Genomic DNA, 27,674 nt, shown 5'->3' with positions numbered 1-27,674 from the left:
TCTGAGCTTTTGTTTACCTTCTGCAAAACTGCAAAAATAATAGCTCCTACTTTATGAGTAATAGGGTGATTCAGCAATAAGACACATGTAAAGCAGTTGGTACCTGGGAGACACTTGCTGTCCACAGTCCCTGTGATCTTTGCTCTGGAGAGAACTTTAATAAAAAAAGCCAAACAAAAGAGCAAAGAATTAAGCTGTGCAACCTCCACAATAAAAGTGGGTAGGGCACAAGAGTGACACAAAGACACTCAATTTTTTTCCTTCAAGGTGGTATGTGGGAGGCTGTGGCTGATGCTGGTGTGGAAAGGGTGGGATCATGTCCCATGGAAGATGACATACCTGGAAGGCATACCTGACTCACTGTCTTAGCCCAAACACGTCTCAGGGAAAGGGACTGATGTTCTACAAATGTTCTACTCCCTGTTCCAAGGAGCCCACACCCAAATGCTCAAGAAGTCAACAATGTGGTTTGCTATTGGCCTGAGTTCTATAGAAGCAGAAAGCTAGAGGCAGCCTGCCTGGGGTTTGAATTCCAGTTAAAGACCAACACTTGCCATTGTACACTTGCCATCATGCAACCATTAACAAAACAACTAGAATGCGCACCTAACAGGTTGATTTTGATGACTAAAAGAGATAATCTTGGCAAAACAGTGAGAGAAGGCTATGTTATTCTTCGTTTTTATTTTGTTTATTTACTTCTTAATTGATAGAAAGGTTTATAGCACTATAGAGGTTTCAGCAGTACAAGTTCACATCTTTTCAAATGTGTACTGCCACCAAATACTCTGCAGATATATCTGGCAACTCCCTGTTGTTAATGATTCAGGGGTAAGAAGTTTAACCCCAACTTCAACTTATAATAGATATTTCCTTAATGGAACCATGAACTGACAGGATGGAATGGTTCAATGCCCCCTCTCCCCGCAACCCCATGCCGAACTTTCCAGAATCAGGTAAAATGTGATAATAGAGGCAGAGACAATTTTATACAAAGATATAGCTTCAAGAGTTAGAATAGATTAATAAAGGAACATACACATGGCCAAAAAATGTACCATTAACTTAATATCTTACTGTTAAAGTTTACTATGCCTTGTATGTTCCGTTCAAAACTGAAAGAATAATTCAGTGTCCTGTCCAAGAAATACCTCTTCTAAGAAGCATACCATCATTTAAATATGGAGAATCTAGCTCCAAAATTACTTTTTTTAGCACAACTCTTCCTCTCCTTATATCAATATTTGATGAGCATATATCCTATGTGTCAGGAACTGAGGACAGAAAGGCAAACAGATGGACCTCTTCAGGAAGAGGAGAGTCTCATGGATGAACACTAAACAATATGTACTTAAAATACTGAGTGAAACAGTCTGAGAAGGGCCAAGGGAATACATTATGGGTATGCCACACATCTTGGCAGCATTAAAAAAGGCTTCCTGGGCCTCCCCTGGTGGCACAGCGGTTGAGCGCTGGGCTGCGAAGCTACCCGCAGCCTCTGCAGCGCCGGTTCGATCCCCGGACACCAGAGAGGGTACCATATGGCGCAACAGACCTCTCCTGCTGCGCCTGCTCCTTCCCTCAGCAGTGTATTTCCTCAATCTGCCTGTTCTGTTCCCCACTCTGGCTCTGGTGAATTCTCACCCTCCCGTGCTTCTGACTGTACCCAGTGCTTGTATAAATAAATAAATAAATCTTAAAAAAAAAAAAAAGGCTTCTTGGAGGAAGTGTCACTTAAATGTCAAGAAGGAACTACCTCACAAAGAGGGGGGGAGTTATGAAAGGACATTTAAGCAAGTAACACATGGAACAAGACCAACAACTAATACAGGCTCTCTGAATGAATCTGTATTAGCTTTCATATCATTGCTCGCTAGACCATCTACTCCACAGTCAGGGCATCTTCTTTCTAAACCCAGAATTCATCCTTGACATGGCCACTCAACGTACATCAAATGGGCCTCCCCCTCTCCTGCCAGGTCTCTGTGAAGAACATATTTGCTCCACAACCTTGAAGAATGAAAATATATATGATACCCTGGTGAGGGTGTGGAAGAGGTGAAGCGCATTCCAGTCCAAACATCTCATTTTTCAGAGAAAGGGAGAGTGACTTGACTAAATTTCTGCAGTCAGTGGTAGAAATCCAGTAAAATTCCAGACAGAACTTAGGTTAAGTTCAAGGAAATCTTTCTTCATCCATCCCGGTCATTTTCACAAGTTCCCCAATTCAGAGCTTCTAGCTCCAGAAACACTCCTATAACCCACCCTCAAATTTTGCCAAATTATTTATTTTTTTTATTTTTGCATAGAACTGGGGTGTAGGCCAGAGGTGTGGGGCTGAGAGGATTCACCAGAGACAGAGTGGGGAGCAGAGCAGGCAGATCTACTGATAAACACTGCTGAGGGGAGCAGCAGGTGAGACAGGAGAGATCTGCTATGCCATGTGTGGGTCAGCTCCCTGGCTGGGGATCGAACTCAGGCCACAGTGGTGGTAGCACTGAGATTTAACCCTTCGGACACTAAGGGATGCCCAAATTTGTGCCAAATTCTTGAATCATTTGTACTGCCACTTCATACTTTGTCAATGCTGGCTCAGCTTTGAAACTATTTTGAAGTGGAAAGGCAATATTATTTGCCATGAATAGTGAACACCTAGAAAGTGTTTAGATAATATTAAATCATCAAGGACTATACATTCCCACACATATATTCATATCTGCTCTTCAAAACAATCCTATGTTATATATAAGCATTTTCATCATTACCTTTTTGAGATCATCAAACTGAAGCATGGAAAAGTTTTAATAAATTTTAAATAAATATTTAAAATGATTTATTTTCACTTAACTAGACAAAGTCAAACCCCGAGGTCACATCTTTCTTCGCTTAAAAGGAAGATTAGCAAGTTAGAGGGAAGAGGTTACTATACTGTCAAATATTTAACAAGCAGCTCTCTGAGAGGAAAAAATCCTTGATTTCTGATTTCCCTGACATATCAACTTCCACCATAACCAATCTCAAATTTTCATAGTGACCATGAACAAGCTCAGGCAGTTCTTGAGAATTTAACAATCAGTCAGTCCTGGTTAAAAATCAACTCCAAGGAATTATGCTCAGTGAAATAAGCCAGAAGGAAAAAAGAAAAAATATCGGATGGTTTCACTTATAACAGGAATATAGGGGAACCCAATAAGACATCAGTGTAAAAAAAATAATAACAGTACAAACACAACAAAGCAAAAACAGACAATTATAAACCAGAGACATCCTGCAGGGGAGGAGGAGGGAGAGGGATCAGAGGGAGGGAGGGAGTTGCACAGGGGCTGAGGTGATGGTGCATGGGTGCCTTGGGGAAGGAAACTTTATGGGAACTCAACCTGAGGGGGTGGGGGGAAGCAAATATTGTTTAAAAAAATAAAAATTAAAAAAAAATCAACTCCAGGACACCCTCAGAACTGCTCAAGCATAAATATGCACACATATCACCTAGGAATCTTGTGAAAAGGCAGATGATCCAGTAAATCCAGGGTAGGGTTACTATTTTGCATTTCTAGTCATCTCACCAGATACTGAGGCTACAGAGGCTACTGACTTAAGGACCACAATTTGAGAAGTCTGGGGCTTCTCAGCAATCAGCTCAGGCCTTCTGTTTGAGCTGAGTTGGAGTGTGCAATGGTGTAAAGCCCCACTGTCATTTAATGCCACACCCATGAACTACTCCTTATTGTGCCTACAGGAGTACACACATTATCAGCCTTCGGGAAATTCTGTGCTACAGTGCTTGAGTATTTGGGATTTTGCATGATGTGATAATACATCTCTCCCATTCATATCTACTTAATATGTGACACTGGGACAATTGTGCAGCTAAGTTACATTCATATGTACAGGGCACATGCATGCTATCGGGGCAGGTGGGACCTGGCATTTATTTCAGTGAGGTCTGTTCTTTGGAAAGAAATAAGATTCGGCTGCGAACACTGGCAACATACTATTTATATGCTTGCACCTCTGCCATGGACAGGACTAACACTGCCCTCTTTGATGATCAGAGAACAGCATTATAGAAATTCTTGAGATGCAACCAAATGTTATGTCACTGTTATCAGAAATAATAAACATTGTGGATAGTAGCTGCATATACAAACTGCTTAACTCTATGCAAGGAAGGAGAAATTGAGCAAGGTTGTAAAGCTTGGCTAAAAAAATCAATTTTATTTTTAGATTTTCCAACCACAGTGTATATGTCTGGCCAAGCAATCCATTTTATTATAATGCTGCTGCATTGATTTACACCCAGATAGTGAGATGAAGATATTTTATAGCCTCTCTGGAATTTTACAAATAAGAAAAGTCTTTAGGATTCTCCCATAAGAAGTATCTTCTCTTAGGCCAGATATTTGCAATCTGATTTTCATTCATGCTTACATTTTAGAGCTAGTTCTAATTACAATTTGGATACTGCTCTGCTGACCCCAACATTTTTTTTCAAGGTGAACATGGTCAATTTTCAGATGTTAAGTCATTATGAAAAAAATATACATATTGCAACATTGATTTTGTAAACAACATAGATTGGGCCTCCCTGGTGGCTTGGTGGGTTGAGCGCAGCACTATGAAGCTGTCCTTAGCCACTGCTGCGTGGGTTCGATTCCCAGCCGGCCAGGGAGCAGCCTACATGGCGCAGCAGACCTTTCTTGCTTCGCCCGCTGCTCCCCTCAGCAGTGTCTTCGGTCCGCCTACCTGTTCTGCTCCCCTGTCTCTGGTGAATTCTCTCACCTTCCCGTGCCTCTAGCCTGCACCCCAGTACTTGTATAAATAAATCTTTAAAAAATAATTAAAAAAAAAAAAACAAAGTTCTGAACGATGAGCCACACACCAATAGGTGAAGTCTAAAATAAAAATGGGCTTTTACAGACACTTTAGGATTCAATCCAGCAGATTATTGCGGTTGACAGGAAATTATGCTTTTATTATCCACTGGGCTTAGTGGCCACAATATTTCATGGAAGCAAAAATGACACACAGGAGCAGAGAAATTCTGTTAAAAATGTTTCTGACCTTGAATTTGGAGCCATTAGCAGACTGCTTCAAAACAGGTAAATGCACATTGAATTCAAAGTGATATTTCAGAAATACAAGGTGTGTGATTCACTGTGTGGCCCAGTACACGCAGAGCCCTGGATGATTAGAGCGAAACAGGCAAATCCCATTTGGATTTCAGAGAGGGGTGTTATTTGCCTGCATCCCCCTATAAATAATCAAGAGAATTACCTTTCCTAAAGCCTTCAAAATTTCCTGATCAAATTCCAACACACATATCTGTTTATTTCTCTCTCCCGTCAGCCTCCACAAGCTTATTGGTCATTTGTTTGGCCTCAGATCATATATAGTCACCCAGGCCTCTCTCTTTCCAAAAGCATGGTTTTTTTGCTTGTTTTGCCTCCCACAATAATACCTGCCAAATGTACCTTTTATTCTGTGTTATTGACAAACTATTTGTTTTCTACAGAAACTTTAGTTTTCTTTAAGTTTTGTAATTACTGGTAACTTTGGCAAAACTAAATAGATAAACATGAGCTTCTCTTCTTCCTTTTTCAAGATGGAGTCAGAATTTTGCTCTTCATCCATGCTTTTCTATCCATTACAGAGATTTCTGATGGGGTGACTAAGCCTGTAACCTAGGTAAGAAGGTAAAAAGAAGACCCCTTTCTCATAGTAATGACCCATGCCATTAGTAACAAAACGTGTTTTGGTTTATGATGTTAAGATAGTTAAAATGAATCTATTCTGGTAGACTTTATTAAGACAAGGCTGTATTGGGGTCATCTCAAAAAGATGAATATAAGCCCCACACCTGTCTTGTCAATTACAGACATAGTGGTGCCAGGAAGGCATTTCTCCATTCTCATCTAAACCTTTTTTCTCTATTTTATAGCCACATCCTTCACTGTCTTGAGGTCATCCATTCAAAATTTAATAGCCAAAGACTTAATGAGTGAAAACAACTATATTGGTCTTCAGTCATGACAACCAATCAGAATTCATCTTATTCTTCATATTCCCATATGACAGCTGAGTCATGGGGAACTCCAAGGCACAGTGGTTAGGAACACTGACTTTGAAGTCAGACAGAAGGAGTTCTGAATCACTGTTCTATTATTTGTAACATAAATGAACTGGGTGAATTTATCTCATTGCAGCACAAGATGAAACTGATGTTCTATGTCTAATACTATCTAACTTGAAGACTCTGGGAAAAAATTAAGATAAGGTATGTACAATTTTTCAATGTAGCAATCATAGTTTCTATTTACTGAATGGTTCACCTGCTTAAAAGAGAATCTTGGCTTTTTCTTTGTACTGACTGTATTTCAATTCCTTGCCATGTACACCACTGGGGGGAAATTTCAGTATTTTTTCTGTAGATAGATAATAAATAATTCCAGTAGGTAGGTAATAAGTTAAATAATCTTTTCCAACTTTTTTAATGACATGAACCATACTGAATATAAATAAAACGGCATTTTATAAACAGTCTCCTGCATTCCCAGTTAACATATAATAAATGACTTATATTTGTTTCATTAAGCCTCAAAAAGGCATTTCCCCCGTATTCCCTCCAGGCAACCCTCTCTCCTTTCTATTGAAGACATGGTATTGTCACTATTTTCTCCTGACAGGGCAGAGTGCAACCATTACTAGTCTACAACCAAAGTTATGTGCTTTCAATCAAATCATAACCACTCATTGAAAAACATGACCTGGTACTTCTGTTCTAGAAAATTTCCACTGCATTCCAACATCATGTACACTTTCTTGAGAATCCTACAATTGGGGAGTCCCTACTAATTCAAAGATGAGGCTGAAGGGAAACCTAAATATTTCTCAGGTGGAACGCCGAAGGGTAGAGATTGGGTTCAGATGGTGTCTTCTTCCAAAAATATCCAAAAACCTTTTTCTGGTTATTTTAAGGAATTATTACATGACTGCTGATAGTTAGAAATTAGAAGCTCTCTCTTCTCACTTTGAAATGTGGAAATGGCTAGAACCAGTGATATCACCTAACCAGGGCTACAGTCTGTAACACTGAAACATGCAGCCAAATATTACAGCACAGTAAATCCAGATTCTGCCAATGAGATTATACTGTGTCATAACTGCGCTAACAAGTGCACCTCCCTGCCATTCTTTCATGTTGCAAAGATTTCATAGCTTAGAAACCACCAAATAATACTGTGACCATGAACTATAGGCACAGATGGATGGGTAGACAGAGAGCCAGCATCATTTAATGAAAGTAATATGGTGATATCACACACAATGTATAGTTCAGTAAAATTGCTTATATAGTATCTAAACTAAGTATAACAACTTCAGCTACTATAGCTTCATGAAACCCTACTCTAAGCAAAACAAGGATGAATTAGACTTTTACCATATTTCTGAGCACCCTCATTTTGAAGATGAGAATATGTGCACACAGAAAAGTTGCATCCTATTGCCAAGCTAAAATAGCTAGGTTGATAAAGAATAGAATATGACCCACAATTCTTGTATCAAATTTTAGAGATGCTGTTGCATTTAACTAGAAGGAAAAGCATTCCCTTTATGCTATTTATATCACTCCCACCCTTATTTTGTTACTGTGTCACATCAGGAAAAAAATAATCAGATTTTCTATGTGAATCTACCCAGAAAGAAACTATCCAGGGGAAATAGTGTTCTTCCTGCTAATAGAAAATGAATATAGTGTGGTAACATTTTTACATAATGATTTACATGGAAAGATTAAGGAGATTCTTTAATATTGTTTAATATTCCTTTGCCATATATTCAACATACAGTAACAACAAACACAGGCGCAGAAGGGCCTTATCATGGAATACATAATATTTTTCCTCCGTGTGCATATATATGAGGGCCAGGTATCCTGCTGATTAAAATCAATACAGAGGAGTATAGAACTGTCTTCTAAGACATTCAGACTTGCAATTCACATAATGTTGACATGAACTGCTCTATTCACATGCACAATATATTAGAGACAGAGAGAGAGAGGAGGGATAAGATCAAATAAGGGAGAGAAGTTATTCCTCAATTATTTTATGTATATATATTCCTGGTGATAGAAAGGAACTCACACTGAGTTACACGGGCAATAATTCCTAAATTAGAGCTTTTTTTCCATTAAAATATAAGCTTGCAGTGCATATAGTTTTATAGTATGTTTAACATAGGTCTAGTCTTGGAGATATGTCATTTTTACAAAGCTGAATAATATTTATATTATATTATTTTTATACTCTCGTAGCATTTTAAAAATAATTGTGAGAGGAAAATAAATGCATTGTGAGCATGAAAACAATTGAAGATCTAAGAAAAGCTGTGTCTAAAAATAAATTTGAAGATAATTTATGAAAATTTCTGTAGAAAAAACTTGAGTAGATACTTACAATGTTGAGCTTTGGCTATGACTGCCTTCTTCTCTCCCCTTTATTGAGAATCACTCATTAAAGGAGAGAGGACAGAGTGGCTGCTAACTGCTAATGCATAGAACTGCTTAGCATCTACTGCTGTCTTTGGCAGTGAGGGGAGGGAAGCAACGTGTTCATCTTTCAGGATGCTTTCCAAAGAGGTACAGAAAACCACATCTATATATTTCCACCTACTAATAGAACTTTACAAAAAAAACAAAAAAATGAAAAAAAAAACCACCTTCCGAAGGCAAAAAAAGGTGGATGATATTTATGATAGGGACTAGCACATGACATTTAAAACTCAGGAAATAAAAGCCTGGGACATGATAGAAAAAGAAACAGTATTGGTCCTGGTGCTTTGCCATCAAGTGGCAATGGAGATTTAGTTAGCGGCAACGTATGGGAGAAGCAGCTAAATGGCATCCCTTGAACTTATTTCTTTCCTGACCTTTTGAAGTTGCCAGGTTCAACTAATTTTCTCCTCATGGTTACATCTGAAGTAGGTTCCAGAGGCAGGAACCAACAGTTCAGCAGAAATATATTGCTCATCACAATTTTCCACGGGAATGAAATGAGAACTAAATAATCCGTTGGTTAATTAAGCCCCACTAAATCAGATGATGGCTGTTCTAGCAATATTATTCTACTTCACAAATATACACTTATGAGATTCTGGGAAATAGTCTAGCACCACAAACAGATAAAACTATATACAAATCCAAGAAGCCAGGAGTGCAAATCAAATAATCTAAGATGCAAAGGAAAAGAGAACATGATAAAAATCTCAGACATGATCCAATAAGTGAGTTAGTTATTTTAAGTTACCTGGGGAAGTTTTCAGGTTTTTTAGAAAGGTGTGTGTGTGCATTTGTGTGCACACACAACATATGTAACAGAGAGCAAAGAGACTTTGCCTTGTTTTAATTCTACCCAAATGACAATTATGTACTACACAAAGTTAGGAACCTTTTCCTAAACAGGCAGTTTGCCATTTCAGATGTGAATACCAACCATGCTGAAAACAGAGAAAACTGCATTTGTTTACTGCTTCTCTGAATAACTTCCTAATAAAGTGACTGAACTCAGTAGCACCACTGCATATTTTAAAATAAAGTCTTAGGATCATAAAGTCATCTATAATTGAAAAATTACTTGGATTATGATTGTACCTTAATTTTTCAAACACAACATTTTGCTGATGGATCAGAAAAGTATGGTTGTAAAAAAAATTGAATTTCATTTTACTCATGAGAAACTTCTGACTTTGCATGGAAAATTTTCTCAGATGGGTATACTGATAAAGCTGAAAGGTGTGCCACCTTGAGTAGAAAAACAAAGAACATTATTTTTCTTTAAAACATTATTTAAAATGGTAAGGATTTCTGAATAGTTGAAGTGTGGAGTCTAACTTTTCAATATGTGCTAGTTTTTTGTTTTTTTTTCACCAATAAACAATGAAAGAAACCTGGACAGCGAAGCCCTCAGGTGCAAATTTTTAAGGAGAGTCATTATACCCTCATTCTTGCCAAATCCCTTGGTCTGCTTCAACAGTCCTGCTCTCCAACTATCAGACCTAAAATCTGTGCATAGTTTGAAATGATTCATGATGAGTATATTCATATAATAGCATCACTTGCCAACCCAAGTAATCTATTCTATTCTGCTAAGCATGTTTTATGGGTGATTTTTTTTTTTTTCACATCCAGCATGCCACCATTGGTTACTTAAAGTACGTTCAGTGCTAAAAGAAGGGTCACTTTAGAGGAATAATGCCTTGATTAGCTTTCTACTTAATACCAAGCAAAGTTCTTTTTTCAGGTTAAAGACTTCCTTCCTGTTTAGAGTTGATAAGTGAACAATATGCAAAGGGAGTTATTGCTACAAAATTGTTCTTCAGGTAAATTCCTGACACCTTCACAGCTTCCAGAGCTCAAGAAATATACGCTGGACACCAAAAATATTACCAAAATAAGTATTACAAGTCTTGGGAGGTACAGATGAACCCATCTGGAGTCTAAAGAGTTTTAGAGGCTGCAGATATTAAAGCAGAAGACTTGCCTTTAACAGAAATAACTATTGGAAATACAAGATAAAGGTTGCAGAAGTGAAAGACTAAAAAGTTTAAATGATAGCATTACAAAGCAAATTTCAGAGATTATTAGGTATCACAAGATACCTTGACACTCTACCGCTTGGTGTGGGGCATAGGACAAGGAGGATGAGCACAGCCCTGAATGAAGCTATCCCCGGAGTTGCTAAGAAGGCTGCTCTCTCTGTTTTCAGAACACATTTTCTCAACTCCAAGCCCTCTTCAGAGTCCAGGAAAAAATTATCAAAGATGATTTAAAAATCCTGCAACTGCTCCAGCATGAAATGACTATGCAATGAGGAGCTTCAAATCTGCTAAAGCAGAATTACAGAATATTATTATTAGTATTTAATAAGAGGGATAGCCCTCGAATTTCTCTCAGACACCGAGCCGAGCTCAGGGAAGTGGAAAAACATGTCTAAGCATGATGATTATGGAGAACTCCCTTTGAGGGGAGAAAAAAATATAACCCCAGCAGAGAACATCCTTCAAAAGCATCAGGCCTCTCAGTAAAAGAATCCCCTGTGTCTCTTCCTTACACACACACCACATACACACACACACACACACACACACACACACTCTCAGGACAAAATTCTTGCAAAACTGGACACAGCTGAAGAACCACAAGAGCCAGGCAGAAATTTCAGTTGTGGTTAGCGTGAACGACAGGGCTCATTTTGCATGCAGTGAGGTACAGCGGCGAGGCTGAATGGATGGAAAATCCCACTCTGGAATCTCACCTAAATCTCTCTTTCCCACATACAGTTTTCCAGTTGAAAAGCTCCCATAATGAAGCCAGAGGTGACAGTCCAGGGAGGGTGCTTAACCAAGGAGCTGGCCGTCTGGAATGCTGGCCAGAGGACCGGTGCTTGCAAACGGCCCCAACCCAACCACAGCCCCTTCTGTCTGCTTCGCGTAGGTGCCGGATGCGAGAGGGCAGCGCTCCCGCGCCCCTGCACCCGCATCCCCACGCGCCCCAACATCCGGCCGCGCGCACCGTGGAGCCGGAGGAAAAGCCGGCGGCCGGCGGCTCCGCGGGGCTGATCTGATTAGCAGCTTGGGCGCTCCGAGGGGTTGTCGGATCGCGCCTCTCACAGAGGAAACTCTTGTGGAATCTTCAGGAACGGGTGGTAAAGTTGAAAGGACCTTTTTAATCCCTCCCGCTTGCCGGGTTATGAGCTCGATCCTTGCCTTGGAGCCGAAGTGAGCAGCTGCCAGCCTGCTTTGCCATTACGTACTAATGTGCGTTTGCACCGTTAAACAATTAATGTGGTTTGATTTCTTACATTTAGCAACCCAAGCCAACAGCTGCCAGCTCCGCGCTCGCGGAGGCAAGAGGCGAGCTTCTGACCTGCCGCCGGCCGCGTGCCCGCGGGGAAGGGTCCAGGGAAAGGAAACTTTACGGCTTCCCACACCTGGGGTGGGTGGGGGGGGGCGGGAGGCTTTGGTTCTGGGGAGGGAAAAGGAGGGGGACAGTGTGGATACCTGTTGGCGTCAGCACGGGCGGCGGCGGGTTTGCAGGGTCTCCAGCCCCGGCTGCAGCCTGGGGGAACGCGAGCAGGTCCCTCACGAACCTGTTACGCGCCCGCAGAAGCCAGGTGAGAGCCACCTCCCCCGGCTCTGCGAGGGGCGCGGTCGTCTCCCCCATAAACACCCTCCACACACACACACTGGGGTACGTGGAAGGGGAGAAGCGAGGTGACAGCTCAGCGCCGGGTTCTGCCGGTGCAGAAAGAGGGGGTACCGAGGAGTCCCCGGCTCGGGGGGCCTCCGGGAGCAGTCTCGCGGGTTCGGAGTGAACCCCACCTGGGGGGTCCGGCCTGGGTGCCGGGCTGCGTCTCGGAGACCGCAGAGCCGCGAGGCAGCCGGGGAGCCCCAAGTTTGCAGCGGGCGCCGCGCCTCCCAGGCTGGAGCAGCCACTTGTGGGAAAGCCTTGCGCTGGGGCTCCCGCTGCCAAGTCGTGGCCGCAGCCCCGCCGCGGGGGTCGCCCTCTCTCTCCTCGGGGGGGGGGGGAGAGGCAGCAAACCCGCAATCGGGCACCCCGACCCTTTCGCCTCCTGCCCCTCGGGCTCGAAGCCTCCTCGCCGCCCGCAGCGGGCGCTTCCCATTCACCGCACGGACCCCGCAGTGGAGGCGCGCGGCTGCAGCGGCGCCTGCCTGCAGCGGGAGGCGGCGAGCTCGCCCGGCGGCTGCAAGGAGGGAGACCGGGAGGAAAACTGGAGGGGCGCAGGCTGCCCGCGACTCCCTGGATGCACGGTCAGGGCAGTTTGCAAAAACCCTGAGGTGCCCCCCGGCAGCCGTGGCTTCACGGAGAGCAGCCGCAGCTCAGTCTAGCGCCGGACTGGGCACCTGCAGCCACCATGAGAGGTGAAGGAGGCGCGCCAGGTGTCTGAACGAGCAGGGGGGTCCCTCCAAGAAACGGGATCTTCGGGGCAGGGGACACACGGGGGTCGGGGGTCCACTTACTCTCGTGGGGCTCCGCGGGGACGAATTTCCAGCTGCCTAGCTCACAAATGGCTGGAGGGGCTCGGGGTCGGCTCCCGAGGGCGGCGAGCACCGACCGGTCCCCGCGCGCTGGGCAGGCGCCTCCGGATTCCGTTCATGCCTCTCGGAGCTGCGGGGCTCGGCGCGGAGACGCGGGGCGGGCGCGCTGGGCTCGGGGTGTCCGCGGCCCAAAGTGCAGCGGGCGGGTGGGCGCTCCGGTCCGTGCGCAAAGCGGCCACCGCGGACGAGCTGCGAGGAGGCAGGGAGATTCCAAATAAATCCACTAATTCCGGGCTGAGCGCTCCGGCGTGCGAGCCCGCCTGCCTGCCAAATGTAACTGTGAAGTGATGTGGAAAAGTGAGCCGGGTGCCTCCCCTGACGGATCTCATTGGGCAGAGCGCAGAGGCAGGTCTGCCACTTGGAAATTCATGCAAGCCGGCCCCCACCCACCCCCTCCCCGCCTGCCCCGGCGCTCCCGCGCGCTGGCTGGCTCGCTCGCTCTCCCCCTACCAAGTGGGCGCACAACTTTTCGCTCCTCGCGCCCGAGCACGCCCCGCGCGCCTCCGCCGCCAGGGCCGCGGCGTGGAGATGCGCCCTTCGGGGCGGCGCGCGCGGGCCGCGGAGGCCGCGCTCCCGGGCCGAGGCTGGCGCTCGCCCAGAGGCTGCCGAGGACGCACCGCCAGCTCGGTCGCGCCGGTCCTCCCCGCGCCCTGGGGCGCGTCTTCGCTGGAGAAGCCTCCCGGGGACCCACCGCGGGATTCTGGGCTTGGAAGAAGACCCGGCCGGGCCGAGCGGTGCGCGTGGGCAGCTTCCCTCCCTGAGCCCCGGGCGGACCGAGTGGGGGTGTGTGTGAGAACCCCCACCCTACTCCTCGGGCGCTCGGGGGTACGGGCGGTGTGTCGTGGTGCTGTGGGTGGGGCGCCTGCCGGACGTCCCCGACTTGTACTCCTTTGGGGAGATGGGGTGAAGCAAAACTGAGGGGCTGCCACGAGGGGCGCGCAGGAAGTCGGTGCGGGAAGAAAAGCCGAACTTGCTTGGGAAATAAGTGCAGGAGTTGGAGAGGCTTAGCTCGCCGCGCTGGCTTCCAGACAGATCCCTTTTGGACACCGGGCTGGCGGCTCCTCGGACCCCACCAAGGGGTGCTCCGTCGGTCGCCCCGTCTAGGCCTCTGATAGACACCCCCTACACCCCTAGACCTTGAGAATGGCCAGTTCTGAGCCGAGCCACGGCCAGGTGGAATCGTGAATTAGAAGGTCCAGTTTTCTTCTCGACCTTTGTGCTGCGAGCCTCACTGGTGACACACGCCGCCCTTGTGACCATCTTTTAGTAAAAATGGGGGGAAATGAGACGAACTAATCGTGACTTTTTGTTGAATTCCCCTCCACAGGACGCCCGACTTAGTCCATTCCTGTGCACTAGGAGTGAGCTCTGAGGGCGCACCACCCGGAGACGAGGCTGAAGCCGCAGGGGAGAGGGTGCAGAGGACCAGACTCAAGGTCTGTAGAGCTTGTACTGCCTGACTCACATTAATGAGACAGAGTGAACAAAATAAGAAAGTAAGCACAATATGCTCATAATGCAGATTTGACTGTGTGTGTGCGTGCACGCGCGCTCTCGCGCTGCATCTAACTTCCCTTCGTGGCATGTTGAAAAGAATATTGACAATGGGTCTAATTATCTCCTTCACATTCTAGCTGTCAAGGCAAGAGACTTTGTAAATTATTTCATAGGCAGATGAAGAGGGTCTTGAGGTCCTCGCATACCCCTCCTCTGGGTCACTAAGTAACTGTTCTCAGACTGTCTGCTTTCTGAGTAATTCTGTTCTGGAAAAAGGAACAGCAGTCAGACCTCAATCAAATTATAACTGCTGGACCAGGCAGTCCCAAGTGGACAGTGAAATACATCACATCTTGGTCTATGCTTAATTTTCAAGCGTTCATTTCCACTTTGAACAAATGGTCTGAACCTTTCACTGGGTACCTTCTTACACCTCCGAGAACTCAAGAAAAGGTCAAGTGTTCCTGAAGGCTGGGAACTGTCACAAATAGCAAACTCATCTCAAAAGAAAGCCAGAATGGTAGCGATAGACCATATCCTCAGATCTCATTTTCTTAAAGAAAAATAACATTTGAGAAAGTGAAGAGTCAGAATCCAGTGACTTGAGGTGCCTGGCGTTAGACTGAATGTGTTTTGACTCACCTTGTCTGCATTTACTCTAGGAGCAGTTACACACTTTGTCTTCATTGAATTTTGACTAACTAGAATTCAAGGTAGCTCTCCACACCTGCTAATCTCAGCTCAAAGCGCTGCCATAGGAATTTCCTACTAATTTCCTCCTAATTCTTAGGAGAGGTCTGGATGATTAAGCAGTGTGAAAGAGGATTAGGATAATGTTTAAAAGCCCTATAAGGATATTTCTAAAATAATCAGGGATGCTGAAAGACAAGGCATTTGCCTCTTTTAACAATTCCACCCACTCTTAATAGGATGCAGTGTAATGTCACAGTGGTGAGAACCTAACTCCTTAAGAAAGTGTTTTCAACATCCTCTCCCGGCTTACAGCCTTCCAGCAGGAAGAGGACTGTGCTATATAGGCTTTTTAGAATGGTGATTGAAATTGCCTGTGTTGTGGAGCATCGTGGAGGAGGAAGGGCAAGGAAATATCTGATAGGGCAGGAGTATAATCAGAGAAGAAGAGGGGAGGGTTGCATTCACAATAACCTTGGCTAGCTGGCTAAAGCAAAGTGTCTCCAGCCAGGGTTTAGGTGACAGGCAGTTTTGCAAAGGAGTCTACTGCAGTGGAATGAGATGGGAGACTCTCTGTAGTAAGAGATACCTTTCTTTTTCACTACGGATGGAACTTTTGTTATAATATCGACTAAGGAAGACAGTAACCCAAGTGACTGGGTAGTTGGAGAATGAGGAATCCTGGTTTCCACGAAGCAGAGTCTTGCAAAGGAGGTGGGAGAGCTAGAAAAACTCCAACTTCTATAGTGGGAGCAGGAGATGGCAGAAAGGAATTTATGATTTGTTGCATTAAAATGCAACCTTATTTTCATCTCCTAAGCCTAATCAAAACCCAAAATAAATTTTCTAAAAAAACCCAAACCACTCAAAACAAACAAACATGTGTATACCATGTTATGATTAGCAAGAACTCTCAGGTTTATTGGATTGCTGCTAAATTTAGATTGATTAGTTCATGGACTATCCTAAAGATAGGGTTGAGGAGCATGAATCCCACAAATGAAGGGATTCCACAGTGTGACACCTGCTAGGGATATTTTAAAATTTTAAATAAAAACTTTGAAATTTGAAGGGATTCAAAAGATAAATGTTACACCAGTTCATATATACCGTTTTCCAGGTATACCGTGTCCTTCCTTCACATTTGCTGTTAGGGTATCCTGATGAGGAAATCTGAAAACCAAAATGTCTTGGGAGGTGGGTGTCAGTTATAGAACAACTTTGACATTGGGCAGAAGAAACTTTGATTTTTTTTTTTTAATTCTAATGTTGGAACAGAAAGCCTAAGACTGAACATTAAGAAAGCACTTTGATGAAGTTTGTCAATGTTGAAATACATTTGGTAGTTGTTGTTTTTTTTTTAACAGTTTGCTTTAAGCTAGCCTCTTTGCTAAAATCATGAAAGGTTGTAATAGTTTTCAAGTTATGTGAATGTGAGCAGCTAGTGTTGCCCTAACTGAGCATTTTATCCCAGATCCTCCCTGTCCTAGGGGAAACCTATTAGAAATGCAAATTCACATGCTTTGAATTAGGGTGGGGCTCTGGAACCTGAATCTTTAACAAAGGCTCCAGGGAACTTCATTGATTGCCAGAGTTTGAGAATCACTGCTTTAGGCAATTCTTAGGTGATATGTATAAAGATGAGGAGAATTTTTTTAAAAGTGAGGTATTGATACTTTTTTATCCTGGAACATCCTAAGACAGAATCCTATCTTAACAAAATTTAGAAAAAAGTGAATTCATATTAAATATATCATATGGTTACTTTGCTAATGTTTATTATGGGATTTTAAAAGCAAAACAATTCTTTAGACGTGATTATGAATTCTTGGGGTAAAATTATCAGTGAGTTTGCTATTCAGCATTGTGATGCTCTGTATTTCTTGGCTGCTGGCTTAGCTGTCCTGAAATTAGGCCTGTATCTCTTAATATTGACTGTAATTACTAATCTTGAGCTTGCCATTATATTTTCAGTAAATGGAGGTGTAAACACTCTGAAAACCTCATCTGTGCTTAGAACATTTTGGAGAAGGTTTTCAGAATGGCATTATCTTCCATCTTCCCAGGTGCTAAAAAAGAGATAAGCTCCAATTCAGCTTCAATACAGAAACTGAGGGAGGGCAAGAGATAGATTTAAGGGGATTGGTACAAAGCTATCAAATAAGCCAGATCTGGTTTTGTGGACTATGCACTTAGAATTTTCATTTGTTTTTGTTGTCACCTTTTTTTCTGAAAGAGAATGGTAACCAGATCAAGATCCAGGACCCCTCTTGTTAGACAAGGGAGCCATCAGGGAAAACTAAAAATAGCTCCCGTTGTGTTGAAAAAGAGAAGCAGGGAATCCTTTCCTTCTGCCCCCACTGAAGCGCTACTAATTTGGTATATCAGATTGTCTTCAATATTAAAACATAATTAAATAGAATTGACCTTAACTCTTAAAATGTTCCCATTATCAGGAATTTTCATGCTTATGCCAGTGTATCATTGAATATAGATAGAGGAATACAGATGTGCAGGGATAAAAAAGGGCAGCATTTTTTATTATACCTAAAATGGAATTTCTACTTCTTAGTTGTTATCCAGTTGGTTATTAGAGAAAAGAAGTCTAGCTATTCATTCGACAAATGCACTAAGAAGTTGAAAGGAAACTGCATTACTGAGACAGTGAACAGAATTTCTTTATTAGTCAAAGCAGCATAATGCTGTGAACAAATAGTTTTGTTTGTTCGTTTATTAAAGCTGCTGCTGTTTGGAAAATGGGGCACTGCATTTAGGTTGCCGGCTCCTGTCTGCATAAGCAACTGGTCCTGTTAGAGTGTATGTGGAGGCTTTTTTTCCTTCTACCTCAAGTGCCCTCTAGCGTGCAATATCTGAGCAGGTTGCTATATAGAAGGCGGTAGAAAGGAGAAAGACAAAAAGAAATATTCTACCAATTGCTATCCTAATTCCTGAATTGCTCTGCTTTTCCTTCTTCCTCAAAGGGGTCATTTCCGCCTAAGTGTTTGGCAAAACAAAAAAAGGTGCTGTTGTTTTTGCATGAAAAACAAATCAATCCTTGACTAAACTGGGAAACGAATGCTAATCCTTTCTCAAGGGTTTCTATTAAACATTCATCATAATTTTCTAGAACTTTCATACACTCTAGTAATCAGGCATATAAAAGAAGGTAAGTTGCTCCCTAGGAAGAAATTCTGTTTTGTTCCTTACTCACTGCAGACCAGCTATATGACATCTGATGCAAATTGATTAACCTCTCCATGGGTTTTAAGTTTTTGTCTCCATAAAAGTGCATAATTCTTCTTTCTTGCCTCAGGGGGGTGGTATGAGGCCTAATTGAGGTTTATAAAACAATTTGAGTTCCTCAGATACAATTTGATATACAGTTGAATCTGGCTTTCATCTTCCATCTACTAACAGCGTTTTGAATTCTCTTTGGTAGTCCAGAGGGAAACTGTGATCAGGATCCATTTTTTTTCATAAACATGTCATTAGAACAACTCTATTGTAAATAGTGGATTTGCTCAACAGACTTGGAATGGTGGGAAACAGGAAAGAATATTTGGAGAAGAAAAATGTATCTGGTTTTGCAAATAAATATAACAAAATAGGCAAAATTCCTACAAGACATATATTTGGGCACATCTCCCTAAATTTTAAAACAAGCTAACAATAACAGAAGGTAAATTTGACTCACCCAAACACCACCCACTAAACACTTAGTCTCTGAGAGAGAAGCAGATACCTGTAAATAAACTTGTGCATTGGCATCCATTCAGATGGTTGGTTACTAAACACTCAGATTTTTTTTTTAATAGCAATGTGATTATTTTGTAGCATTGAGTTGAACTAATACAAGTTTCCCCACTATCTGAAAGTAGAATGTTCCTGCTTGTAGTCAAAATGGTGTAAAAATGAAGACAAAATTACCATGAATTTATATGGGAAAATTTGAGTGTTTCTCTCACTGCTTGTGGTACACACTTCCTCGATAAAGGATGCTGCAAAAGTGGACTTTCAAGGGAGACCTAAAAGTGAAAATCCTCTTCTGATTTCTTTTGGTCACGAAAACAAGTGCCAATGTATTGATAGATCTTTCATAAAGGTGAAGTGTCTTAAAATCAACTTTTGAGACGCGTCAGATACCTCCACCCTAATGGCTATAATACTTTAAGGGGTAAAGAAAGAGGGAAGCAAGGTAAAATTATATAATATTCCATGAGATTCTTTACATTCAATTTCTCCTTAAGTGTTAAGGCAGGATGTCTGGAAAGGGTATGATTAGTATCCTTTAAAATGATAAATTGAGATCTGGTAAAGTGACTTGCTCAAGGTCACTCACTTAATAAGGTAAAGAGTGCAATATATAAACCCAGGTTTTACAATACAAAAATAGTCTAATACTACCTCTCAAGATTAAAATACTAATTAGTAATTCATAATACAATTTTAAACAAATTTTCAGTCATCTGCCTGTTCTGCTCCCTGCTCTGTCTCTGGTGAATTCTCTTGCCCTCCCGCTCCTCTTGCCTGTACCCCAGTTTTTGTATGAATAAATAAATCTTTAATAAAAATTGCTACATACAAAATAAATTAAGCTTTATATTGTTTCCCTCCCCACATCAGAATTTTTCATTGCATGTAGTTTTGTAAATATAAATCCTAGATTCCATGGTTAGCCAACTAAAGCAAGCTCTCAAAATACATGATTTGTAAAAAAAAAAAAAGGTGCTTTAGATGCAACAAATTTTATTCAGCTGAGAAGAATGATCCCCATGGCAAGCAAAGTTGTTACCTTGGCACTGGAGCCCAGGTGAAGGTATTCTTCTGCTATTACTATTTAGATTTGTTTACCCCTTGATGTTTTCCCAAGCACATTAACTGACTTACTTCATCCTTGCAATAGTGTGAGGTGAGACGGTAAATTGTTTCCTCCATCTTACAACCTTACAGGCTTTTAGAACCAATAGGAAGGACCCTTAGGGAATCCTCTGGTTCAACCGCTTCATTTTATAGGAAAAGAATTGGGTAAAGCTTTTAACTTCTGAGCCTAAGGTTACATAACTTGATAAAACCAAGACCAGATCCTAGGTCATTGGTGTTTAAAAGATATGGCAGGGTGTCACATATGGCCCAGAAGGGAAAAAAAAAATCATTTAACTAATAACCTGAATATTCAAGATAGGGAGTTAGAGATTGGTGAAGAAAAATAAATCAAATGTAGTGTAGGAACTCAGATCCAAATTAATGATGTCTGGAAAAAGACCACTTTCATTTTCTGGTGAGAGTACATTTACTCCCTTCCCCTAGTATCTGCTCAGTCTAGTAATATGTCTTGTCTGGTTGAATTATTTCAGCACCCTGGAGTTTGGCTCACTAATGCAGTCCCAGAGGTTCCTTCGAAGCAGATCTTGTGTGCTGCAGATATTTGGAGGGAGGATTATTGGAGAATCAGAAGAAGACGACAATGTGAGTAAATAATAATTGTGCTCTCATTTGTTCAGATGTACCCTGAGACTTTCTATGCTCTCTGTCTTCTGGTAGGAACCCCAAGCAGAAACAACTTATTTCAAATGGAGATGTGGGGAGCTGACTCATGCATTCTCCAAAAGCAGAGAAAAGCACACACATGTGACTTGCCGGAATGACACAATGAATTTATCCTCATTCTTTTTTATATCTTTATGTTCTCTTTCTCCCACATCATCTTGTCTTAGCAAGAAACACCTTATTTTTCACTGGGTTCTACCTCCCCTACCCCCCCCACCCCATTATTATACCAGGTATACAATCACTTTTCTGGACTAGAAAGTGCTAGTAAGTGGTATTAACTGTAATAGTTGGTATTCGTACTATTGAGTATTTAATGTCTTGCTAGGCATTACAGGGATTGACATATATTTTTATATATATAATTTACTTTCTTAAAAAACTTGAGTTTTTTAGATGAAGACACTGTGAAGGGAACATTTTTTACTTCTCTAAATCCCACTTAAGCTTCTGTTCCTCTCTCCAGTCTCACTTCATAGCACAATTTATTTTGTCCTAAACGCACCAGTCAAACTGTATCAGGCCCGTGGGCCCTAGGCCTCCTTTTAGTTCTTGTCTTGGGAAAGAATTTAACATTGAAAGCAGAGTTATGCAGCAAAGCAAGAGACTTTTTGATAGATATGAGAAAGGGCCAGAAAGCTCTCTGGGCAGAGAGGAGTCCTGAATGAGTCACTGCTGCAGGGCTAAAAAGCAGGAGTTTATATAGGTTTAGTGGGCAAGGAGTAGAGGGTTTCGACACTTAGGTGTCTCTACGTGTGTCTCTGGTGATTAACTGGAGCTCATGGGGTTTCCCTGGTTACTGAGGCCCACTGAGTTTCCCAAGTTACCTGGTCTGGTTTTCCAGAACCAGCTTTAGCTCATTGTTTCAGCATTGTGGTGTTGTGTTGATGTTCTGATAATTCGATTTTTAATTGGGTTGGGGGGCACCCTGAATGCAACCAATTGCTTCTTACTCAGCTTGATAAAAGGACAGATTGACTTGGGGATTTGGGGAGCCCTGTTTCTAACAGTCTGCCTGTACTCATTTCAGCTCTTTGAAAATGTTAACTCTCTTTGGAGTTTAAGAGGCATGAGACCTCCAAGAAAGAGAAGGGCATTTGCAATCCTATAGATCTGGTTTCTGATCCTAGTTAGCTAGTTGGCTAACCAGTTTTTTAACCTCTGAGTCTCATTTGCCTTTGTATATAAAATAGTGTCTGCCTTATGGAATTTTTAACTCACAGGGTTGTACTCTTGGTGCAATTGTTACCAGGCAGGATGAGGGATACCTAGGAACCCCCAAACCCGGCCAGCTCTGTATAGGTTCTGCCATCTGCCTCATCAAGACAAAACATACTCTGGTACATGAGACCTTCAGTGGAAAGAAATTTAGCACAATAAGTTAGTGTTATACGGCCCAAAGGAAATGTGGACACCGGGGCTAACAAGAAGCAGGTTTAATGCACCACTGCTGACTGAGCAATTCATATTCCAAGGCTGAGCCCCATCTGTGGGAAGTCAGGGGCTTATATACACTTTCAGTTTCTTTTTTTCTTTGTTTTTTTTTAGATTTATTTATTTATTTATACGAGCACTGGTACAGTCAGAAGCGCGGGAGGGTGAGAGAATTCACCAGAGTCAGAGCGGGGAACAGAATAGACAGACTGATGAAATACACTGCTGAGGGGAGCAGTGGGTGGCAGGAGAGGTCTGCGCGCCATGTGGGACCCTCACCCAGTGGCTGGGGATTGAACGGGCACTGCAGAGGCTGCGAGCAGCTTCGCAAACAAGCGTTCAACCGCTGTGCCACCAGGGAGGCCCTACACTTCGTTTCTACAAGGTTCCAGGTGGGTTTGCATTGGCAGCTGTACATGGTCAGATAGGACGTGGCTACATACCAAAAGGTGAGTCGTATGGTTGCATACCGAGGAGTGAGTAAAGGGTCAGTAGTCATGGGACCCACCCCTCAGGTCCATCCTGCCTCATGGCGGTATATGGTCCAAGATTCCTTTCAGGGACTGAGTTGCATACCAGAAACTGTGCAAAAGATTTTTACTGAGGTCCCCAGGCTGCTTATCCCAGGTCACCAGGCTTCATTAGTACTAAGGTCTTAGAACATAAGACCTTCAATGGAAAGAAACTTTAGTACAATTAGTGTATGATAGAAAGACGTTCCACATGAAACACCCAAAGTTATCCATCCCTTCATGGGTGCATGCCCAGCCAAATACGGTTGGCCCAAAGTGGAACTACTGAGTACCAAAAGCCTGCCACAAGTCAAAGACACCTTCTAGTGGGGACCCACAGGAAAGGGGCAGAAGGGGCCAAGGAGTCTGAAGGAAAAGAGAAAAATCAAAACACAAGTCAAGGTAAAGGCTGCCATTGTCAATCTCCTCATGGTCTCCCACCCACATCTCTCTCTTTTAAGTGCCTCCTCCCATGTCCCCCAAGTCCCTGGGACATGTCCAAGGTTGAGAAGCAAATGCAGCTTCTTTCCATGTCTCTTTGCTCCATGTGCCTCCTCTAGTCTTCCTTCTCCATCTCTCAGCTTCTCCTCAGCCAGGTTTTATCTCTCATCTTTCTAGACTCTCCTCACTGCTCAGCTCCAGCTTCCTTAGGGTGGGGCAGGGAACCTGGGGATTCCCTTTCCCCCGGGATTACTCTGCACCACAATGAAAGAAAAAATAACTACTTTTCAGTATACATGTCTGTTTTAGGCAAGTCCACCCATACCTACCTTAAAAGAGCAGATGACCAGGAAAGAGATCCTTCCAGGGAGACCCCTGTCCTATCATTTTATTCCCTCAGTAGATTGATCCTGAGCTTCTCAAAAGCAGAGGCTGTATTGTCTCTGTGTATCCCCCAACTAGCCCAAAACTTGGTGTATAATCAATGTTCAAGAATTGTCTTATTTATGATAATGAACAAGTGAATATGAGTACAAAGATAACTATGGTATTATTGTCAACAGTTAGCTAGAAATAGACCCAGATTTGGAGTTAGAAAAATCAGATGGCCCAGCAGATTGGTATGGGGAGCTCAGCGTAGATAACAGATTTACTGGAAAAGAGAGAGGGAGAAAAGAGGATACAAAACAAAGCAAAAAGAAACAAAACCAGGAAACCGAAGCTTCTAGAGCAGAAATAGAACAGTGAGGATAACAGACTAAAAGGCTGAAAGACTGAAAAAAATTTAAAAATTCTTCCAACTGACACAATTAAGAGTGAACATTCAGAAACTATTCAGATCCCAAATGGCGATTTGCATAACAGTAGTAGTAATACAATTATAATGACACCAAGTGTTAAGAATTCCTCTGTTCCTCAGTGCCTCATAATTTAGTACCTGGGTGTTTATAAAACAATTTCTCATTCAGGAAGTAAGTGATTCCTCCCATTAGCCCTTAGTCTCACACAGGTCTCCTCCCAAAGATAGAGCTTTAAAATAGATTTCCAGAGTGTTTTCTTCCTCCAGGACCAGGAGTTTTCCTTGAAAGAGAGAAGTACTTGGTTCATTTATCTTTGAATCCTCAGTAGCACAGAAGAGATACTAGATAAATTTTTGTTGATTTATCATCTCAGATCTTTCCCACAGCAAACTGCAAGATAAATAGATCCTGTCCAGTACCCCCATTTTTTCAGATGACGAAACTAGAAATATCTAGTCAGAGTCGAAACTGGGAAACCTGTCTGAGATATTTGAACACATTGGCTTTTCCTGCTGTGGCATACTACAGTCTAGAAAGATTGCATTGTTGAGGTGACATTTCTTATTAAATACTTCTCTGTTAAGAATGCCAAGAGGGGCCTCCCTTGTGGCTCAAGGGGTTGAGCGCAGTGCTGTGAAGCTATCCCCAGCCTCCACAGTGCAAGTTCGATCCCAGACCAGGGAGCTACCCACAAGGCACATTAGACCTCTCATGACTTGCCGGCTGCTCCCCTCAGCAGTGTACTTTGATCTGTCTGTCTGTTCTGTTCCCCACTCTGTCTCTGGTGAGTCCTCTCACCTCCCACACCTCTGGCCTGTATCCTAGTTCTTGTATAAATAAATAAATCTTTAAAAAAAAATTTAAAAAATGCTAAGAAAGCATGTTTCTCTAGAATTTGTATAGAGGGCCAAAGAAATCTCATATCAATAATATCACTTCTCGTGATTGCAGGAATCCAGGGCAAAGTTTAACACTTTGAGTCAGTCTTGAATACCTAAAGTACCCATTCAAATTTTGAAGTGGGGCCTCCCTGGTGGTGCAAGGGCTTAAGACTCAACCTGTGAAGCTATCCGCAGCCACTGCAGCATGATTTCAATCCCTGGACAGGGGGCTACCCACATGGCACAGCAGACCCCTCCTGTCTCACCCTGCTGCTCCCCTCAGCAATGTGTTTCAGTACATCTGCCTGTTCTCCCCACTCTGTTTCTGGTGAGTCCTTTCATCCCCCACATCTCTGGCCTACACCCCAGTTCTTGCATGCATAAATAAATAAATTTTTTAAAAAACAAATTTTGAAATGATAGAAAACAGGAAAAACATTTTGCATGTGGGTATAAAAATCCATGTGTATTCTAAAGGAATTGGAATCCATACATTTCTGATTAATTTACACTTAAATCAATGAAATGTTTTTGAAAAGATATTTGATGTTCAAGAGACCGAACCTAATGGGACTTCAGAGTTGTTTTTGTCTTATAAGGACTTATTTTTTTCTCCATGATCTTACATTCAAATGATATGATTTCAGTTTGAATTATTAATACAATCTTATGCCCTCCAAATGTTCCAGAGCAGAAGTAGGGGTACAGTGGGATCCCCAAACTTGCCTCCTCTAAATAGTATCTCCCATCTGCCATATCAAGACAAAACATACTCAAGTGCATAAGACCGTCAATAGAAAATAACACTAATAAAATTAGTTTGCAATAAAGAGACAAGAAAGGGAAAGAATGTAGCTTCCAAATCAAGCACCTGAAGTTACCCATCTTGAACAGCAACTATCTTTTCCAAAACACTTCATGGGTAAATGTCCAGCTACAGAGGGTTGGCCCAAAGCAGGACCACTGCGGCCTGAAAGCTTGCCCCAAGTCTAAGGCACCTTTTGTTGGAGAACCATAAGAAGAGGCAAAAGGGGCCAGGCAAGTCTGGAAGGAAAGGAGAAAAATCAAAATTAAAATAAAGGCTGCCAGTGTCAGCCTCCTCAAGGGTCTCTCACCCATGTCTCTGTCTCTTTCAAGTGTCTTTCAAGTGTCTCTTTCAAGTTTCTCTTCCACGTCCCTCAAGTCCCTGGCACAAGCCCAAGGCTGAGAAGCAAGTACAGCTTCTTCACATGTCTCTCTGCTTCTTGTGCTTCCTCCAGATCTCCTGGCTTTCCCTTTCTCTTCCTCCCTTCATCCAGTCTCTTCTCCATACTCAGCTCCATCCTTCCTTGGGTGGGGCAGGGAACCTGGAACCTCCTCTTTCCCCGGGGAGATTCCTATTGCACAAATATTTCTACTGTCCCCTACCCAGAGGTGTTAACTTGTATTTTATCATATTTATTAGTATATTTTTTATTAATGTCTATTATTTTGCCAGTGTGGCTTTTCATAGAATAGGCAGATATGCTTATGGAGTATGCCCAGTTGTTGGGTCTGATTTCCTCAGGATTACAAAAGTACCAGAATATTCTAGCCAAAGTAAGGGGTGAATTATAAATGTGAAAGATTTCAGTATGAAGAAAGGGTATGTAAAAAGTGAAGACAGGGGCTTCCCTGGGCACAAAGGTTAAAGTCTAAGCGCAGTCAAGCTATCTCCAGCCACTGTGGTCTGATTTCCATGCCAGACCAGGGAACTAACCCACTTGGCACAGCAGACCTCGCCTGTCTGGCCCACTGTTTCCCTCAGCAGTGTATTTTAGTTGATCCACCTGTTCTGCTCCTTACTCTGTCTCTGGTGAATCTTCCTACCCTTTGCAGCTCTGTCCTTTACCCCAGTTCTTGTATGCATAAATAAATAAAAATAAATCTTTAAAAGAAAAGACAGGGTCTTGGGATAAATAAAGTTTATGATTTTATGTCTGTAGAATAGATAGATTAAATGGACAAATGTGTTGAAGGCTGATAGTAAAATTAGTGGAGCCATCAGTATGTACTAGTCTTTTTCAGAAATGTTTTTCCATTTAATCCTCACAACCTGAATTCTGAAGTACAGACTTATTACCGTCACACTTTTGGTTAAGAAACTGAAGCTCCACCTTCGTCTGCCCAACCCAAATGTGTTATGAGACTCCAACTTTGGTCATGCTGCAGGTGGTATACCGCTCCCCCCACCTCCACCGCCACAGACACCCCCACCATGGTTGTTTCTGAGCCAACACCTCGGTGAAAATAAATACCATTGACTTACTTGGTGGGAAAAGTTGCATGCTTTTCAATTCTCTTTCAACCCTCTGATTATGTCAGGAGAGAACATTCAGCTCTCTGCCACTGCTGATCTCTCTAACAAGCTAAATGCTGGCCTCAGGCTCAGAGCCTTAAGCAGACTCCAAGTGTCTAGTTAGAATGTGAGAACATTGTTTTGCATTCATTCATTGTATTTCTAAGTATACCTTGTATTTATGGCAAGTGAAAATAATTTTCTTATTTTTAAATATGCTTATAAAAGTCCCTTTTAAAAAAATGTTTATGTTCTTAAAGAAGTAAGTTGATTAAAAAATTATTTCAGGCAGATGGTGTATAAACAGTAAATAAGACCTCAGAATACATCTATGACTGAAGTTTGGGGGGTGGTTGTTTATATTAGCATCCTTTCCAGGTAGTATTATCAAGTAAATTATCCCCCTTTAGGGCCTCCCCTGGTGGCGCAGCATTGAGCG

General features: G+C 42.6%; 1 protein-coding gene and 1 long non-coding RNA gene across 8 annotated transcripts in view; one reads left to right on the top strand and one right to left on the bottom strand.

The window, feature by feature from the left end:
- The window catches only part of CDH8 (cadherin 8), a 376,083-nt gene extending 362,390 nt beyond the window's left edge, over nt 1-13,693 (bottom strand). The window contains exon 1 of one of the 4 annotated variants that reach the window (XM_054697070.1): nt 13,039-13,693. The gene's annotated coding sequence lies outside the window, so the exon portion shown is untranslated. The remainder of the gene's footprint in view (nt 1-13,038) is intronic. The other 3 variants (XM_054697071.1, XM_054697072.1, XM_054697073.1) reach the window with 3 other exon arrangements.
- A 35-nt stretch (nt 13,694-13,728) lies between these two features.
- Nucleotides 13,729-27,674, top strand: part of LOC119249240 (uncharacterized) — a 153,207-nt gene continuing 139,261 nt past the window's right edge. Inside the window, exons 1-3 of one of the 4 annotated variants that reach the window (XR_005126114.2) lie at nt 13,729-13,850; nt 14,444-14,552; nt 20,658-20,769. This is a non-coding gene — a long non-coding RNA (uncharacterized LOC119249240). The other 3 variants (XR_008552480.1, XR_005126112.2, XR_005126113.2) reach the window with 3 other exon arrangements.

Source organism: Talpa occidentalis, unplaced genomic scaffold (assembly GCF_014898055.3).
Source record: "Talpa occidentalis isolate TD23 unplaced genomic scaffold, MPIMG_talOcc4v2.1 talOcc4.17, whole genome shotgun sequence".
Lineage (NCBI taxonomy): Eukaryota > Metazoa > Chordata > Mammalia > Eulipotyphla > Talpidae > Talpa > Talpa occidentalis.
The sequence above is the reverse complement of the archived record's forward strand: the minus strand, read 5'-3'. Positions and strand labels throughout refer to the sequence as shown.